At 33.5% G+C, this 18,521-nt stretch overlaps 1 pseudogene; it reads left to right on the forward strand.

Annotated features, from left to right (window-relative positions):
• Nucleotides 1-2,777: 2,777 nt before the first annotated feature.
• On the forward strand, nucleotides 2,778-11,246 carry LOC140955318 (uncharacterized; annotated as a pseudogene).
• The last annotated feature ends 7,275 nt before the right edge of the window (nucleotides 11,247-18,521 follow it).

The following is an 18,521-nucleotide window of genomic DNA, read 5'->3' on the forward strand; positions in this document are numbered from 1 at the left end:
TTTAACATGATTACATTAATTATCTTATTCGAGTAATGCCAATACTTATAAATATTATCAGGTATTCATGGTGATAACTTATGTTAACAACAAATCAAGTTCCTTTCATAACACAGGTGTAGGTTATACCACACGGTTGAGCTATGAAAGTGCTAAGCATTTGTTGTACCCAGGGTTGTTCAACACAAATCTAGATTAACCATTTAACAAGCAAGGTATTAAGAGTGAGCAAGATAATAAATATAAAAACATGTTAGTATCAAGCATTAAAGTCCATGTTGAGTTTATACTATACTTATTCTTACACCATTAGTGTAACCTTTTCACATTGACATAATAGATTTAGCTAAACATAATGAAAGAAAGAAACATACATAAACAAGATAAGAACATAATTATATAAATAAAGGAAAGGAAATGAAAAGCATAAACAAGAGATTAATATAACATAAAATAAAACTTAAACATTACAAAATACAAAGAAAGAGAGCAAGAGCATGATCTTAATATGAACACCAAGATGCCTAAATGCATGGCAAATGCCTCCTTTTATAGGCCAAAATTTGAAACTATTGATTTGATGAATAATTGTTGAGTGGGTGGCCACATCTTGACTTGGTGAAAATCCTTATCTTCTTGTCTGAATAAAACATCATTGCTAATACCAGAATTGGAACCACTTGTACTCATGAAAGTTCTAGAAAATTGTCTCAGCTTTCTAGGAAAATAAAATTGAGGTCATTTGAACTTCTAGAACTCGAGATATGGGTTGATTATTGAACAATGTCTAGGCTATAGGACAAATTCGAACTTCTCCGTTGTTGCTATAATTTGGACTTGAAAACAGCCTTGTTAAATCTTGAACTCCACATGAAAGTTGTAGGCCCATGTTGTGCTGAATCTGTGTAAAAAATTGAGGTCATTTAGACATCTAGAACTCGAGATATGACCTAATTACCGAACAGTGTTCCAATTTGGACTGCACCAACATCTCTTTTTTAAGCTTCACCCTCTCTTTATCTTTACAATTTCAGTAGTTGAATTCATCAATCAATCCTTTGATTTATTGTGATAGGGCTGTATTTAAGATGAACATTTACCATATATTAAAACATTTTATAGTATCAGACTTGTTATTATAAAACATGCTTTAGTTAAGGAGTTATTGATACTTCAAGTGCCAAATGATGATATAAAGCCTTAATAAACATGCACTTTTAAGTACTAATCACATGCTAATGAACATCAATATGAGAAGGGTCTTTTTCATGAAAGTAAAAAATGGTGTAAAACTGAATCTAGAACTTGCGGAACATCTGATCAACAGAGTTGCAATTGCTGTCAAAGACTTTTTTATTCTTTTCTTGCCAAATAAGGTAGACAACTATGGTAAGAGAAACCCTTCTCATTCTAGATTCTAGTTGATTGTGACATGATTTTAAGCCCCTCAAAGAGCTATTAAAAGTTGACATATGCCTTGTAATATGTAGCCACAACCTGATTTTAGTCCATAGGAAAGATGCCCAGGTACAAGTAACACTACTAGAAAATCGTTGAAAACCAACGGAATTACCAACGGAATTTTTTCATTGGTAATTTTTACCGACAAACATAATTTCATCTTTAATTTTGTCAATATATACCAACAAAAACTATCCATTGGTGATATGGTCGGTATATACCAATGTACACAATCCATCGTATACCGACCATATCACTGACAAATTATATAGTTTTTTGGAAAGTTGCAACGGTGTGATGACGTGGATTTTTTTCAAATGATTTTACTAACGGAGGGATTCAAACCAGGATCTCCATACAGTGACATGACACATTCACCTGCGAAATCACCAATGGGTATATCGACAGAACTTGTCCATCAATGATTCCATTGGTAAAAGCCATATATACCTACTCTGCCGACACTCTCTTCCTCTATTTCTCCTTTTCTTCCCCTTCTTCTTCCCTATTCCACCTCTCCCCTCCCAAACTGCAGCCAACCACCCATCCCAACTCTCCCCCTCTTCTCAACACAAGCACTCAAGTTTTTTATACTTTTGTACATGGTCACAACAATATATGTTATTGTGGATTTTATCATTTTTTATAAGTAAATCTATCCTTTGTAGTTTTAACATTTAAATGTGAATTTTTTTTTTAGTATATGTTTTTTGTTAACGTATGTACTTGTTTGATTGTTATTTGTCAAACAAACTTGTAGTATAAATGTATAATTTTTAGTTGTTATAGTTTGTTTTAGATTTTGTAAAATTATATTTGTTTGTAAATAAACTTTGTTTGAATTATACCAAATTAGATGTGTTGTGATGAAAAAAATAATAGCTTGTTTAATGGGTCCATTTTAATTTTTATCAATTCTATTGTTAAGTTGTGATTTTTGTAAATTTATATATGTATAGATTTGCATGGATGTTGATAGTTGATAATTGATAATGAATATTTAACATAAGTGTTTTTTTAGTTTGTTGGATAATGTAGGGGTAAACCAACATTTTTGTTATGTTTATTTATGTAACATAGTTAATTAATACATGTTGTCGTCATAATTTTACATAGGTTCGATAGAAGTCATGGATGATCGTTCATGGATGTATCGGGACTCACTCTAAGGATTGCAGATGATGGATTATTGTAACGGGGTTCAGGGTTTTATTAATTTCACAACATCTATCCTAAGGAATTTTACTAATGGCGATATTAGGTGTCCATGTAGGAAGTGTAAAAATAATAAGTTTTTGCATCAAGATGTTGTAACGATGCATCTTCTTACCAAAGGGTTCATGGAGGATTACCTGTGTTGGTATGCACACGGGAAACTATTTATTCCTAATAAGAGCATGGTAGAAAGGATAGTTGGGTCAACTTCTGGTACTAGCAACATGCATGAAGTTGGAAATGACAACAATAATCCTTACAGGAACATGGTTATGGATGCAATGAGAATGAGTGAAGGTAATGTCAGTGAATGTTCAATTATAAAAGAAGAATCTAATGTAGATGCAACAAGGTTTTTTGATCTGTTGAAAGATTCTGACAAACCATTTTGGGATAGTTGCATGAACCATAGTAAATTATCGGTCGTAGCACAGGTGTTCACCATCAAATTAGATCATGGGTTGAGTAAGGTCGGTTATGACAAGATTATTGAATGGGCGAGAAGCATTTTACCTTAAGGGAACAGACTGAAAGAGAACTTCTATGCTGTCAAGTCTATGATGAAACCCCTCGGTTTAGGATACTAAAAAATTGACATGTGCCCTAACTTCTACATGTTATACTACCTTGAAAATGTTGAGTTGACCGAGTGCATGACATGTGGGCATTCTCATTACAAACCCAGAACTGGTAGAGGGAAGACTCTCGTGGCATATAAAAAAATTAGATACTTCTCAATCACACTTAGACTGTAGAGGTTATTCATGTCACCAAGGACTGCTGAGCACATGACATGACACCAATCACATCATGCGGTTGATGGAGTGATGGTGCATCATTCTGACGGCGAAGCCTGGAAACACTTTAATGGTGTACATCCTCACTTTTTAGTTGAATCAAGGAATGTATGTCTTGGGTTATGTACAAATGGATTCAACCCATTCGGGTCATTTACTACTATTTATTCTTGTTGGCCAGTCATATTGACGGTTTATAACTTGTCACCAGGGATGTATATGAGGTTGGAGTTCATGTTTTTATCTAGAGCTTTACGAAGTCCGAGCAATCCAAGGTGTGATATAGATGTTTGTCTTCGACCGTTGATTGATGAGTTGATGTAGTTGTGGTCCTCTAGAACTTTAACTTATGACATCTCAAGGAAATTGAATTTTGTTATGAGAGCAGCTTTGATGTGGACTATCAATGATTTCCCAGCTTATGGAATGGTTTTTAGTTGGAGCACGCATGGAAAGCTAGCATGTCTATACTGTATGGAGAGCAACAAGGCATTCACGCTAACAAACGGGGGTAAAGTTTCTTTTTTTGACTGTCATCATCATTTCTTTCCACCGAATCACAAGTATAGAAAGAACAAAAAGGATTTCTATGTTGAAAAGGATCTTACACCCTCGTGTCTTTCCAGTGAAGAATTGCTTAATGTTGTGTCAGAGTACGATGACATTGTGTTTGGTCTCCAATCAGGTAAGCAGAAGTTTACTGGTTTTAGTTTGACCTATAATTGGGTGACGTGAAGTATCTTTTGGGAGCTTCCCTATTGGAAGACCAATCTTCTCTGCCATAACCTTGATGTCATGCACATTAAAAAGAACGTGTATGAGAATATTTTCAACACCATCATGGATGTGAAAGGGAAGACAAAGGACAACATCAAGGCTAGATTGGATGTAGCGTTGTTCTGTAACTATAAAAATATGGAGTTGGTTTGTGATGGATCACGAGTCGCAAAACCAAGAGCAAGCTTCGTGTTAGATAAAAACGCATAACTACTAGTCTATAAATGGCTTAAGAGTCTGCGTTTATTTGATGGACATGCCTCAAACATATCAAGGCAGGTTAATATAGAGGAATGTGGATTATATGGAATGAAGAGTCATGACTGCCATGTGTTTTGCAAACACTCATCCAATTAGCTTTTCATGATTTGTTGCCAAATGGGATATGGGATGCACTAACGAAAATTAGTTTTTTCTTTAGAGATATATGCTCTAGTAAGTTGAATGTTGATCATATTAAAAGGATTGAAACGAATATCGTCAAGATAATATGCAAGCTTGAGATGATATTCTCTCCATCATTTTTTACTTAATAGAGCATCTACCCATACATTTACCATTTGAGATAAAAGTTGGAGGACCGATCTAGTACAGATGGATGTATCCATTCAAGAGGTTAGATATTACAGTTGTTATGTAATTCATAATTAAATGTTTTTTTTAATTGATAATTTTTTATTAATTCTATATATTTATATATATGTAGGTACTTGTTCAAATTTTAAAAAAGGGTTAAGAACAAGGTGTATGTTGAGGCATCAATATGTGAGGCCTATATTGTTGAGAAGATCTCAACATTTATCTCATACTATTTCGAACCTCAATTGAGATCAAGGATCAATTGTGTCCCATTGCATGATAATGGTGGTGAAGTCCCTTCAAGTGAGAACTTGTCAATATTCTCCAATCATGGACGACGAAACACCTAAAAATGCCGCGAGGGGAAGATATTTGTCTGAAATAGAGTCCAGACTAGCACACAATTACGTCATATTTAACTGTGATGAGCTGAGACCTTTTATTAAGTAAGTAGATGTTTGACTTAAACTTTGTTAGTGTACTATTTATATTTTGTGATACTATAAACTCATATAATTTGGAACAACCTTACAGGCAACATCGACAATACTTACCATCCAATAACTCACAGCTGACCGAATCCCAGATCTTTCAATTACAAAATGAACAATTTGCCACGTGATTTAGAACACATGTAAGTCCAATCACAAACTTATTATCTCTTGCAATGTAATTAATTGTACGTCAATATTACATAACATTCGTTTATTGATTATTGTTGTATTAAATATACAAGGTTTATCAAATGGGATCTGGTGCTACTATTTCATTATCTTTACCAAGCCTAGGCCTTGAAAGAAAAGTCAAGTGCTATAACGGGTATTTTGTCAATGGATGTACCTTTTATACTGAAGAATACAGGCATGGAAGAAAGACATATAGCATCGGTGTTTGTATTTAGAGATCAACTTCTAGTGAGTTTGAAGTTGACTACTACGGTTGATTGGAAGACATCATCGAATTGCAATATCATAGTGATTAGTATTTAAAAGTGCATTTTTATCAAGGTTTTATATCATCATTTTGCACTTGAAGTATCAATAACTCCTTAACTAAAGCATGTTTTATAATAACATATTTAATAATATAATATACTTTTAATTTATGGTAAATGTTCATCTTAAATGCAGGCCTATCACATAAATGAAAGGATTGATTGATGAGTTTAAATACTAAAATTGAAAGGACAAAGAGAGAGCCAAACTTATAAAAGAGATGGTGGTGCAGTCCAAACTGGAACACTGTTTGGTAATTGGGTCATATCTAGAGTTGTAGATCTCGGATTTAGGTCTATTTTATATGGATGAAAAGGTAAGACATAGGCCTACAACTTTTATGTGAAGTCCAAGATTTAAAAAGGCCGTTTTCAAGTCCAAATTATAGCAACAACAGAGAAGTCTGAATCTGTCCTACAGCCTAGACACTGTTCAATGTTCAGCCCGTATCTCGAGTTCTAGAAGTCCAAATAACCTCAATTGTTTTTCTTAGAAATATAAGACAATTTCCTATAACTTTCATGAGCATAGTTGGTTCTAGTTCTGATGATAACAATGACGTTTTGTTTAGACAAAAAGATAAGAATTTTCACAAAGTCAAGAGTTGGCCACCCACTCAACAATTAGTCATCAAATCAATAGTTCCAAATTTTGGGCTATAAAATGAGGCATTTGCCATGTATTTAAGAGCTTGATTGTCCAGATTAAGAACTTGCTCTTGCTCTCTCTTTTTATATTTTTTTTGTAATTCTTAAGTTTTGCTTTCATTAATATCTTGTTTATGCTTTTCATTTCCTTTTCTTTACTTAGTTAACTTGTATCTTATTTTGTTTATTTTTATTTCTCTTCTTCATTATGTTTAGCTAAGTTTATTATGTCAAGGTGAAAAGGTTACATTAATGGTATAAGAATAAGTATAGTGTAAACTCAACATGAACCTTAATGTTTAATACTAACATGTCTTATCTTTTTATCTTACTAATTCTTAATACCTTGATTGTTAAATGGTTAATCTGGATTTATGTTGTATAACAATTGGTACAACAAATACTTGGCACTCTCATAGCCCAACCGTATGGTATTACCTACACCTGTGTTATGAAAAGAACTTGATTTTTTGTTAACATAAGTTAGTATCATGAATTTCTGACAATATTTAAAAGTTTAGTGTTACTTAAATAAGATAATTAATATGATCATGTTAACAATTTATAATGAGTTATTAATGACAAATCATCCGATTAGAACCTCCTTTGTGTGTAGTTTCCAGTTGAATAATAAGAGTTTATATTATGCTTGTTTGAAATACCATTAGTTGATCCTCTAACCTTGACACTTGTTTTTATCATTGTTTAATTCTCACATTGATCTTCCATCTCAAAATTCTCATCAACTTTCTTCTTTATTATTAGTATTATTACTAATTCTATTACTACTACTATTACTACTACTATTAGTATTATTATTAATATTACTATTACTATTACTAGTATTATTACTATTATTGTTATTATTGTTGTTGTTGTATTATTATTATTTATAATTTATACAATTAACCTCCCTATGGTTCAACCCCAGTCTTGCTGGGTTATTTTTTAATTCGACACTCCTACACTTGGAAGAAGACATCAGTCTTTTGATTGTGTCACATAGCAAGCATAATATAGTGTTTTTATTCAAAAGCTATTGGTATGACACAACTGATAGAGGAATCATAGTAGATCCTCATTATGGTCTTGTTGAAATCAACTCATAAGCTAGACACCATAATGTAAATGATGTCTTTGTTTTCGCAAAGTAATGCCAACAAGTTTATTACACATACACCCCTTTCTTTAGAAAGGACCGATCAAGAGTTGATTGGTTATCCATTTTAAAAACAAAACCCAGGGGTCATGTTGAGGTTGTTTAGGATAAGAACAAAGTGTGATAGATGAAGTGTTTCAAGCTAGTGAGTGGGTTGAACCATACCGAGTTGCTCCTTCGATTGACTTAGAAGAAAATTTGATGATAGTCTTATTGATGTTGATGCAGAGGAGTTGAATGTTGTTTCGAGCTCTAGTGGACTAGAGAATGTTGATGAAGAAGATGATAACCACATTGAAGAGGGCGATAAAGTTGATGATAGCAATTCAATTGAGGACGAAGATGAAAATTCTAACTGAACATGCTGTAGTAAAGCCTTCTTTTTATAATGTAATATTAAGAATGATATTTTGGAATATGAAATATTTATTCTTCATTAATTGTCAGCTTTTGTTATTGTGATGTGTGTGATGTAAGTTTGCAATTCAAGATTTTATGCAAGAGGATAGACAGAAATACATGAAGAAGCTACAAAAACATTTACAGTTTCACCGATAGAATTGCCGACAATATGGAACCCATTGGTATTAAACCAAGAGTTGAAAAATATTTACGAAATGTTACCACAATCATCGACGGGTACATTGAAGGACTAGTACCCGTCGGTGTTTTACAGAGAGTTGAAAAAAATTTATGGAATTTTGCCACTATCACTAACGGCTATATCGACGGACTTGCACCTGTTGGTATTTGACTGAGAGTTGCAAAAAAATTACAGCCCCTACCATAATCACCGATGGATCTACCGACGATTGGCACACTCCTGAAGCGCACGCTTGTCAGAACGCCTGGTCGATCGGCACAGTAACCGACGAATTGTAGACACACGCGGAAAATCCAAGGCGCCCGGGCTCTAACACGTGGTTATTGATGGAATTTAATTCCACCGATAATAATAAAGTTCCGTCAGTAATTCCATCGGAAAAATTACAATATAAATATCCCCCCTTTCTAGTTCATTTTTTCTCTCAGCCATTATCTCTATTTCTCTTCTCCTCTCTGTTTGTATTATGTTTTTGCAAGAGATTTTGTTGTTTTGGAGGTAGTTTTACACATATTAAAAGGTATGTATTCTTCTTTCTTTATCTTTGACTTTGTTTTAGTTTTTTTTTTAATTTTAATTATGATTATTTTTTTTGTGTTCTTTGTTTTGTGTATTGTTTGTAGATAAAATCTTAAAATCAATACACTATTAAGGTAAGCATTTTTTATTCCTAAATTTATTTTGAATTTATGTAGTTTTTTAGTTTTCTGTATTGTTTGTTTTGTGTTTAGGATGTTTGAGCTTTTCTAAATTTTAGGATATTATTGTTTGTATTGCCATAATTGTTATTGTTGAATTTATGTTTTAAATGTTAATTAAAATATGTAATTAAATTTAATTAGTTTATCTAAATTTTAGGATATTATTATTTGTTTTTCCATAATTGTTATTGTTGAATTTATGTTCAAAATTTTAATTAAAATATAGAATTAAATTTAATTATTTTATCTAAATTTTAGGATATTATTGTTTGTTTTTCCATAATTGTTATTGTTGAATTTATGTTTTAAATGTTAATTGAAAAATATAATAATATTTAATTAATTTATCTTAATTTTAGGATATTATTATTTGTTATGTTGTTTATTATTTTGATTAATTTTAATTGTTATTTATGAATTTCTATAGATGCTAGGTTGTATATGTTAGGTTGTATAGAGTTGATTTTGCAATATTTGTGTAATTATCAATATTTGTAGGTATGAAAACTATGGGTAGTCTTTAATATATGAGAGGTGCTGTCGAATTTTTTTAAATAATTGAATTCATAAAGATGTTAGGTTGTATATATGATGTTGCTGGAGTCAATTGGATTGTGGTTATTGTAAAGATTGCAGGTTTGGAAACTATGGGTAGTCTCTAGTACAGGGGAGGTGCTGCTAATTTTTTTTTAAAAATAATCAATGTTAATTATGTAATAATTCATATACATTAGTGTAGATGTGTCGAATGAAATCTACAGCACATCATCAGCAGACAGTTGCAGCTAGTTCTTCTAGCAACGAGGAGGACATCTCCTTAGCTGCTGATCATGATGAGGCATCTGCACCAACTTGTGATGCTGCCTCTTCTAGCGTGACTTCACAGCGTAGAGGCGGTGTGCCTTTACAACGAGGTCAATTCACCCGCAAGTACCAGGCATAATGGAAGGATGACCTCTCAATGTAACTTTGTTGAGGTTTTAGTTTATTTTTAATATTTATAACATAATTTATGAACAACTACTTAATCTTTTATTAATTTTATTTAATTTTAGGTTCACAAACATTGAGGCTGCTACGACAATAACATTTGCGTTTAAATCATCGATGGAGATTCCATTGTTTCAATGGAGTCAAGTCTCCAGACATCCTGAGTGGAGGCCTAATATCGATGTCTGGTTTCAGTGATTTTAGGTAGGTGTTAATTTTAAATTTCTAGTTTATTTTTAATAAAAAAATTTTGTAAGTTTATATCTTGTAATATTTTAATTTTAAATGAAATATTTATCTACACAGAATAAATTTGAGTGGGATAGCGAGGATAACAATGTTGTTAGGAGGGTATAGAAGAATCATGCGGCAACTAGGTAACATTGAAAATAATATTTATTTTTAATTTTTAATTTTTAATTTTATGTTCTAAATTCTAATTGGTTACTATGGAAGTAAGTTGCGTGATTTTTAGTATGACACCCAAAAAAAGACGAAAAGATAAATGGGTGGCATATATTGAGCACGTGATGTCTAAGCGGTTCTCACAGTGCTCACAGTCCGGAGCCGATAACTGAAACCGACAAATTCATGGTTCGGTGACCACGCACACTAGCAGCTTTATTCTGTTCAGCGCACATGCAAAGCAGATGGTAAGAGTAATTTAAATAAAATATATTGTTGATTAATTTGTTGTTGCTTATAAATATATTTAACTTGCAACCTTTTTTTTCCTTACAGGCTACGTCTCTTAGACGTGAGCCGAGTTCAATGGATCTATTTATAGAGACGCATGTGCGGAGTAAAGACTGCCAAAAAAGGGTGTAGCAATACGTGGACAACCGTGCTTAGCACTTTGTGGTATGTTTGTTCAATCATTTTATTTCGTAAGTTATTGTTTTCTTGAATTGAATATGATGATTTTTTAAAAAAACAATTTCAGGAGACCTATAATAGCTGGTTGAGGGAGAGATATGGGGACGATCTTTCGACCCATCCGGATTTATGGATGGAGGTCGGATCGTCTGGTGGACTCGATAAAAATCGGGTCAACAATCTCTCCAACACTATGGCCAAAAACTTGTGGTTGGCCCATAGTGTCTCAACCGTTAAGAGCTCTCCATCATTATCGAGCACCCAGTTAGAGGAGTTCATAGCCTTGAAACAACAATATGAACGCCTCTTAACGGATTATGATCAGCTCTGTCAAATGGTTATGGAGATTAGATCAAAGATGGGTGATGATCCATGTGCTCCTTTTTTGTTGTACGGTCTCGATAACAACCAACCTCCTCCTCCTCCAGATACGCCGCTATTTTAGTTAATTTTTGTTTTTTTAAACATTAAATTTGTAATGAATATTTGGATAAATATTATTTAACATTATTTTTATATTTTTAATGTTTATTACAAATTTATTTGGTTATTAAGTTTTTTTCTTGTTAATAAATAATTTTTGTTAATATTTTAAATAAATACCAATGGATTTCTAGACAGAAACATGCCGTCGGTATTTTACTGAGAGTTGTAAAAAAATTACCACCCATGCCATAATCACCAACGGATATATTATATCGATATTTTCCATTATTATTACCGATGGATATATTCCATCGGTATTTGACAAGGAGTTCTGAAATATTTACCGCTCATGCCATAATTACTGATGGATAGTCTGTCGGTAAATACTGTTGGAAAAACAGATAGATTTATTTCGTTAGTAAAATTCTCACGAGAATTTTTTTTTTTGGTGCACTTTGTTGTCTATAATATCATCGGTGTTTGGTTTTTTTTTGTTATTGACAGAATTGGCGACGAAATGAGAAATTATCGACGATCAAAATTCTGATAGACAGATTCCATTGAGGAGACCATTGGTAATATTTTTATTGACGATTCTTGTGCCTCACACCGACGGACCTAATCCGTCGATAAAACTGTTTAATGGTGTATTGTAAGAAATAGGTGACCATATGACTCCTCACCTTGAGAGCACAAGACACAAGTTGTGTCAGGATCTAAGAAAGATAGCTTGTCTTGGGTTTTGAGTTTTCCCATTACAACTAGCCATAACACAAAGTTGTGCCTAAGCAATAACCATTGTTCCCAAACCACTTTATCCTGGCAAACCATAGCACTTGTAAATCTGAAATGTTCATAAGCAGCTATCGAGTGTAGACCAGATGAGGTATCCTAGTTGTGCAGCAAAGAAGGACTTGAGGATGTCCTCAACACTCTTGCTGTAGTTTACTCTTGAGAGAGTTAATCGATTTCCACAATGGTGAAGAGGTTTCTGAGTCGTAACATCCAATATGGAAGCTTGATGAAGATAAAAGTGGTGAACCCATTGGATCCAAAGAGAATCAGTTTTGGAATAGACATTCAATAATTGCTTAACCAATAAGCTTCTATTTCTATCCTTACTGTCAAACAACCCCAAACCACCTTCTTTTTTAGAAAGACAAACTGTTTTCCAAGCAACAAGAGCCTGATGGTGTTGCAAGATATTGCCACTCCAAAGGAAGTTCTTACACAAATTTATATGACTTAACATATTGAGACTGCTAATGACAATGATATAGAATATCTTTACATCATATCAAATGTCTTTACTGGAAAATAAATATCAGAAAAATTACCCATTTTATCTTTAGGTTAGTACTACACAAATATTAGTACAATCAAAGTCAATGCAATAATAAACCAGAAGTTCAATTAACCAAATCATTTTATTATTTGGCATGACCAGTTGGGCTATCCTAGATCAATAATGATGTGAAGAATTATCAATAATTCACAAGGTCATCCATTTAAGAACTAAAAGATTCTTCAATTCAAGGAACTCTCGTGTGCTTCTTGTTCTCAAGGCAAATTGGTCATTAAACCATCACCAGCTAAAGTTGGGACTGAATCCTTAAGATTTCTGGAATTTATTCAAGGTGATATTTATGGGCCCATTCACCTATCATGTGGACCATTTAGATACTTTATGGTTTTAATTGATGCATTTATAAGATGGTCACACATGTCTTTATCATCAACTTATAACCTGACATTTACGAGATTACTTGCTCAAATTATAAGATTACGAGCATAATTTCCAAATTATATAATTAAGACTTTTCATCTTGACAATGCTGGTGAATTTACTTCTCAAGCATTTAATGATTATTTCATGTTATTTGAGATAAAAATTGAACATCATGTTTCCCATGTTCATATTCAGAATGGTTTTGTTGAATCACTTATTAAACACCTCCAGTTAATTGCAAGACCATTACACATGATAACAAAACTTCTTGTCTTATTTTTTTTTTTTTTATCAAAGGTAAGTGACACGACCAAAAGCTTGATGTCTTTTCCCAAGTGCAGGAGTGTCGAAGTAATAAATAACCCAGTAAGATCGGGGTCGAACCACAGAGAGGTTAATTGTATAAATTATAAATAACAATACAACAACAACAATAACAACAATAACAATAATTATTATTATAATACTCAGTACGTGGCGTTGTTACACCTGAGAATGATCCAAAGATCGGGTCACAGGTTTCCAGCCTATATACTGAGTTTATGAAAAGATCAAAGAGATATATTACAGAATGTAAATAACAACAACAACAATAATAAAAATAATAATAGTAGTAGTAGTAGCAATAGAAGAAGATGAAGAAATTAATGAGAACTTTGAGTTGGAAGATTAATGTAAGGATTAAACAATGATAAAAACGAATGTCAAGGTTAGAGGATCCACTAATGGTACTTCAAACAAGTATAATATAAACTCTTATTACTCAATTGGAAACCACACATAAAGGAGGTTCCAATCAGATTATAAATTGTTAACATGATTACATTAGTTATCTTATTCGAATAAAGCTAATACTTGTAAATGTTGGCAGGCGTTCATGATTATAACTTATGTTAACAACAAATCAAGTCCCTTTCATAGCTCAGGTGTCGGTTATACCATACAGTATGGGCTATGAAAGTACCAAGTATTTGTTGTACCAAGTGTTATACAACATAAATCTAGATTAACCATTTAACAAGCAAAGTATTAAAAGTGAACAAGATAACAAATATAAAACATGTTAGTATCCATCGTTAAGGTCCATGTTAAGTTTATATTATACTTATTCTTACACCATTAGTGTGCCCTTTTCACCTTGACATAATTAACTTAGCTAAACATAATGAAAGAAAGAAACATAAATAAACAAGATAAGAACATAAATGAGAAAGAAGTTAACTAAGTAAAAGAAAGGAAATGAAGTGCATAAACTTGATATTAATGAAAGCAAGACATAAGCAATACAAAGAGAGAAAGCAAGAGCATGATCTTGATCTGAACACCAAGATGCCTCAATACATGGTAAGTGCCTCCTTTTATAGGCCAAAATTTGGAACTATTGATTTGTTGACTAATTGATGAGTGGGTGGCCACATCTTGACTAGATAACAATCCTTATCTTCTTGTCTGATCAAGACGTCATTGCTAACATCATAATTTGCCCAGAATCCTCAAGAATGTTCTAGGAAATTGTCTCAGCTTTCCAACAAAAAAAAGATGAGGTCATTTGGACTTCTAGAACTCAAGATATGGGCTGAACACTAAATAGTGTTTGGGCTGCAGGACAGCTTCGGACTTCTTTGTTGTTCCTTCAATTTGGACTTCAAAATGACCTTTTCAAATCTTGGGCTCCTCATGAAAGTTGTAGGCTTTTGTCTTACCTTTCCATCCATATAAAGTGGACCTAAATCCGAAATCTAGAGCTCCAGATATGATCCAATTACCGAGCAATGTTCCGGTTTGGACTGCACCGACATCTCTTTTCTAAGTTTGGCCATCTCTTTGTCCTTTAACTTTCAATGCTTAAACTCATCAATCAATCCTTTTATTTATGTGATAGTCCTGCATTTAAAATGAGCATTTACCATAAATTAAGGTATCTTATAATATCAAACTTGTTATTATAAAACATGCTTTAGTTAAGGAGTTATTGATACTTCAAGTGCAAAATGATGATATAAAACCTTGATAAACATGCACTTTTAAGTACTAATCACACCCCCCAACCAGCTTATTACTAGTCCCTAGTAATCTAAAGCGTTAAAATAGAGAAACAATTTGCAAGTTCCACAAAGCAAGGCATTCATCATTCAACTTCCATTAATCTATCTAGATAAACAAACTCTCATTAAATTTATATTCCTGCTTCATACTTCGTAAACAAGATATTAATAAACCTTCTTTTTGTGTGCTCAATGAAAACATAGATGATGGGGCTTTTGTTGGAAGAAAACAATATTATGTTCAAATGTTTAAGGTGAACTTCCTTGGGTTGGGATTTTTTTCTTCTTTTTTTTTTTTTCTCTTTTTTTTTCTTTTTATTTTCTTTTTATTTATATACACATACAACTTAAAACACAATGTATCTTTAACCCATGTAACGAGTTTTAGGCTAATGACTCCCAGACCAGTTGGTCTTAGGGCATTAGGTGTTGAGACACCCCTACGAGCTTAACAACTCGGGTTGCAGATACTGATACGTAGATAGTGCAATGTTTGATTCCCTTAAGCTTTTCTCCTTAACCCATGTAACAAGCTTTGGGCCAATAGCTCCCAAGTCAGTTGACTTTAGGGTATTAGGTGTTAAAACACCCCTTCGGGCTTAATTGCTTAGGTTAGGGAGGCTACGGAACCAAACTTATCCACGTTTTATTATCATCAATACTATCTTTTTTTTTTTTCTTTGCAAATTATATACTATCCTTTTCCCTTAGTTGTTACCTTCAACAAAAAGAACATAATTAATGTAATAATCCAATGTGCAACCCACAATCATATGTTAAAGTGTGTGTGTGAAAATGAAGGTTTAATAATACTTGTTAAATGAGTATATAGGAGCAGAATCAAGTGATAACAATGTGAGAGTTTGTAAACCTGAATATTTCAAGAAGTATTATGATAGACCTTGGTAATGAAACTTACTAAGATGCGTCTCTAGAGTCAATAAAATTGATTCCATACTCTGCCATCCTAATAACAATTTTGTCAAATGGTTTTAATAATAGCAAAAACAGTTAGCAAGTTAGTATTTTTTTTTTTTTAAACTACTACCCTCTCCCCCCAACCAAAACGAGACATTGTCCTCAATGTTCGAAGGTAGAAAGATAGAGTATAGAAGACATCACCTGAAACAGCGAACAATGACAAACCTGAAACACACTTAAACAAACATAAGAAGTAACAAAACAAAATAATATGCTATTAATAAAACCAAAAGACACAAGGTTTCACAGATGAAGGCTCAAATCTAATCTAAGCTTTTTACGGCTTTCCTTAGTTGACCAATCTAGACGACTCATGCAGGGATCAATGACAGGGATGAAAGATTGTAGTTGGTCAATCAATTGTTCAGCAGTAGCAGCAGAGATTATGATTCGTCGTGCCGAAGATGTTAGAAATTCCTGTTCCACAGCTTGATCAAGGAAAGACAACAACTTATCATAAAAACCATTAACATTTAACAAACCTATAGGTTTATGGTGAATGTGCAGTTGGGCCCAAGATGAAATATGAAAGATCTCTTCCAATGTGCCCAGACCACCTGGTAAGGCAATGAAGGCATCAGCATGGTTAAACATGGTATTCAGTCGGTCAGACATTGTTGGGACCTGTAGTTCCTCTCCAATTGTTTTTCCAATGATGTCCCCAGTTGCTAAAGCTTTGGGGACAACCCCCAAAACTTGACTGTCTCCTAAAAATGCAGCCATTGACACACCTCCCATTAACCCAAGGCTGCCTCCCCCATACACTAAATGAATCTTTCTCTCAGCTAGTACCCGACCAAGATGATTTGCTGATTCTAAAAACTCTTTTTCTTTCCCAGAACTGGATCCACCGAAAACACAAATATTTCTTATATGATGACTTGAGGAACCTGCCATTTCTACACACTTCTATATTTGATGAATATATGGGATGAGTAGAAATGAAGGGAAGGAAGAGAAGAATTTATAGATGAAAAAGTGAAAATGCAATCATACCACCTATATGTAGGCCAGCTGTAGTCTCACAAACTCTCTCTCTCTCTCTCTCTTTATTAATTATTTATTTTGAAAAAGCATGTATGTACAGGTAGTTGTGATTGTGGCTCACATCTTCCCTTGGTTTTACGTCCAAGAACGGCTTAAACGCCCTCTATGGGTCGGGGATAGGCTTCCCATCCAGTTTTCTTAAAAACTGGCAAACAGAGTCTTTTTTAGTCAGATTCCCAAGACTAAGTCGATCATGTTCTTTATGGAATTGTGGCCATAAATCATGAATTACACGATGCACATCTCCACTAGGATGCGTCTCAAGGGTCAACAAAAGATTATCTAAAGACCCCTTACTCAGGCCATCCTTAATGAATTGTATCTTATCTTCACGGTTTACAGATACCATTCCTAAAGAACGACATGTCATATTACAAGTCCATCTGGCACATCGATGACAGACTTTCAGTCGTTTTGCACGACGTTTCTTTGCAAAAGTGCTTTTACCTGTTCCAGGCATGTGTGAAATGAAAGAATTGGATGACTCACCTGATAATCGAACCTTTGCTTCAATTAACCAACGGATATCTTCAGGAATTCCATGATTCATTAACAACCTCAATCTTGCACACCTAGCACGGTAAATTTTATTAATCGCATTTGGAGGCAAAACGGGAAAATACCTTTTCAACTTTTCAAGAGTGGTGTCCATTTTCAAAAGAGAATTAGAGAAGCGATTCAAAGAAGGAAGAAAGAGCTAAGAATTATACAAACATATACAGATATCAGTTATTTGGGAAACTGAAAGAACCGACTTAAGTCACGGAGTACCGTTATCCGCCATTTGACCGGGGTGAAAGAGAGACTAGCAAAACAACAAAACACAAAACAATGTGAGAAAAAGAATCAATCTTTTATATACAGGATCACTCAATTCAATAGAGTCATTTTCAACCGAAAAATTGTCAAAATAAACTTTCAAACGATGCCCATTTACCTTGAAAACATTGCCATTCTTTGGATTCTCAATATCACAGGCCCCATATGGATACACATGTTTCACAATAAAAGGACCGCTCCATCTTGTTCTTAGTTTTCCAGGAAATAAATGGAGTCGAGAATTATAAAGCAAGACTTTTTGACCAACATTGAATGTTTTTCTCAGTATTTTCTTGTCATGAAACTCTTTAATTCTTGCTTTATGAATTTTTGAATTGTCATATGCATCATTTCTTATTTCCTCAAGCTCATTTATTTGCAATTTTCGCAGCTGACTAGCATCATCAAGGCTTGAATTGAAAGCTTTAATAGCCCAATAAGCTTTATGTTCAATTTCCACAGGCAAGTGACAAGGTTTTCCATAGACTAGTCTATAAGGTGACATACCTAATGATGTTTTATAAGCAGTTCGATAAGCCCAAAGTGCATCATTAAGTCTTAAAGACCAGTCTTTCCTATTAGGGTTCACTGTTTTCTCCAAGATCTGTTTGATTCTCCCTATTAGCAAGCTCTACTTGTCCACTTGTCTGAGGGTGATAAGGGGTGGCAACTT

Source organism: Populus alba, chromosome 2 (genome assembly GCF_005239225.2).
Source record: "Populus alba chromosome 2, ASM523922v2, whole genome shotgun sequence".
NCBI lineage: Eukaryota > Viridiplantae > Streptophyta > Magnoliopsida > Malpighiales > Salicaceae > Populus > Populus alba.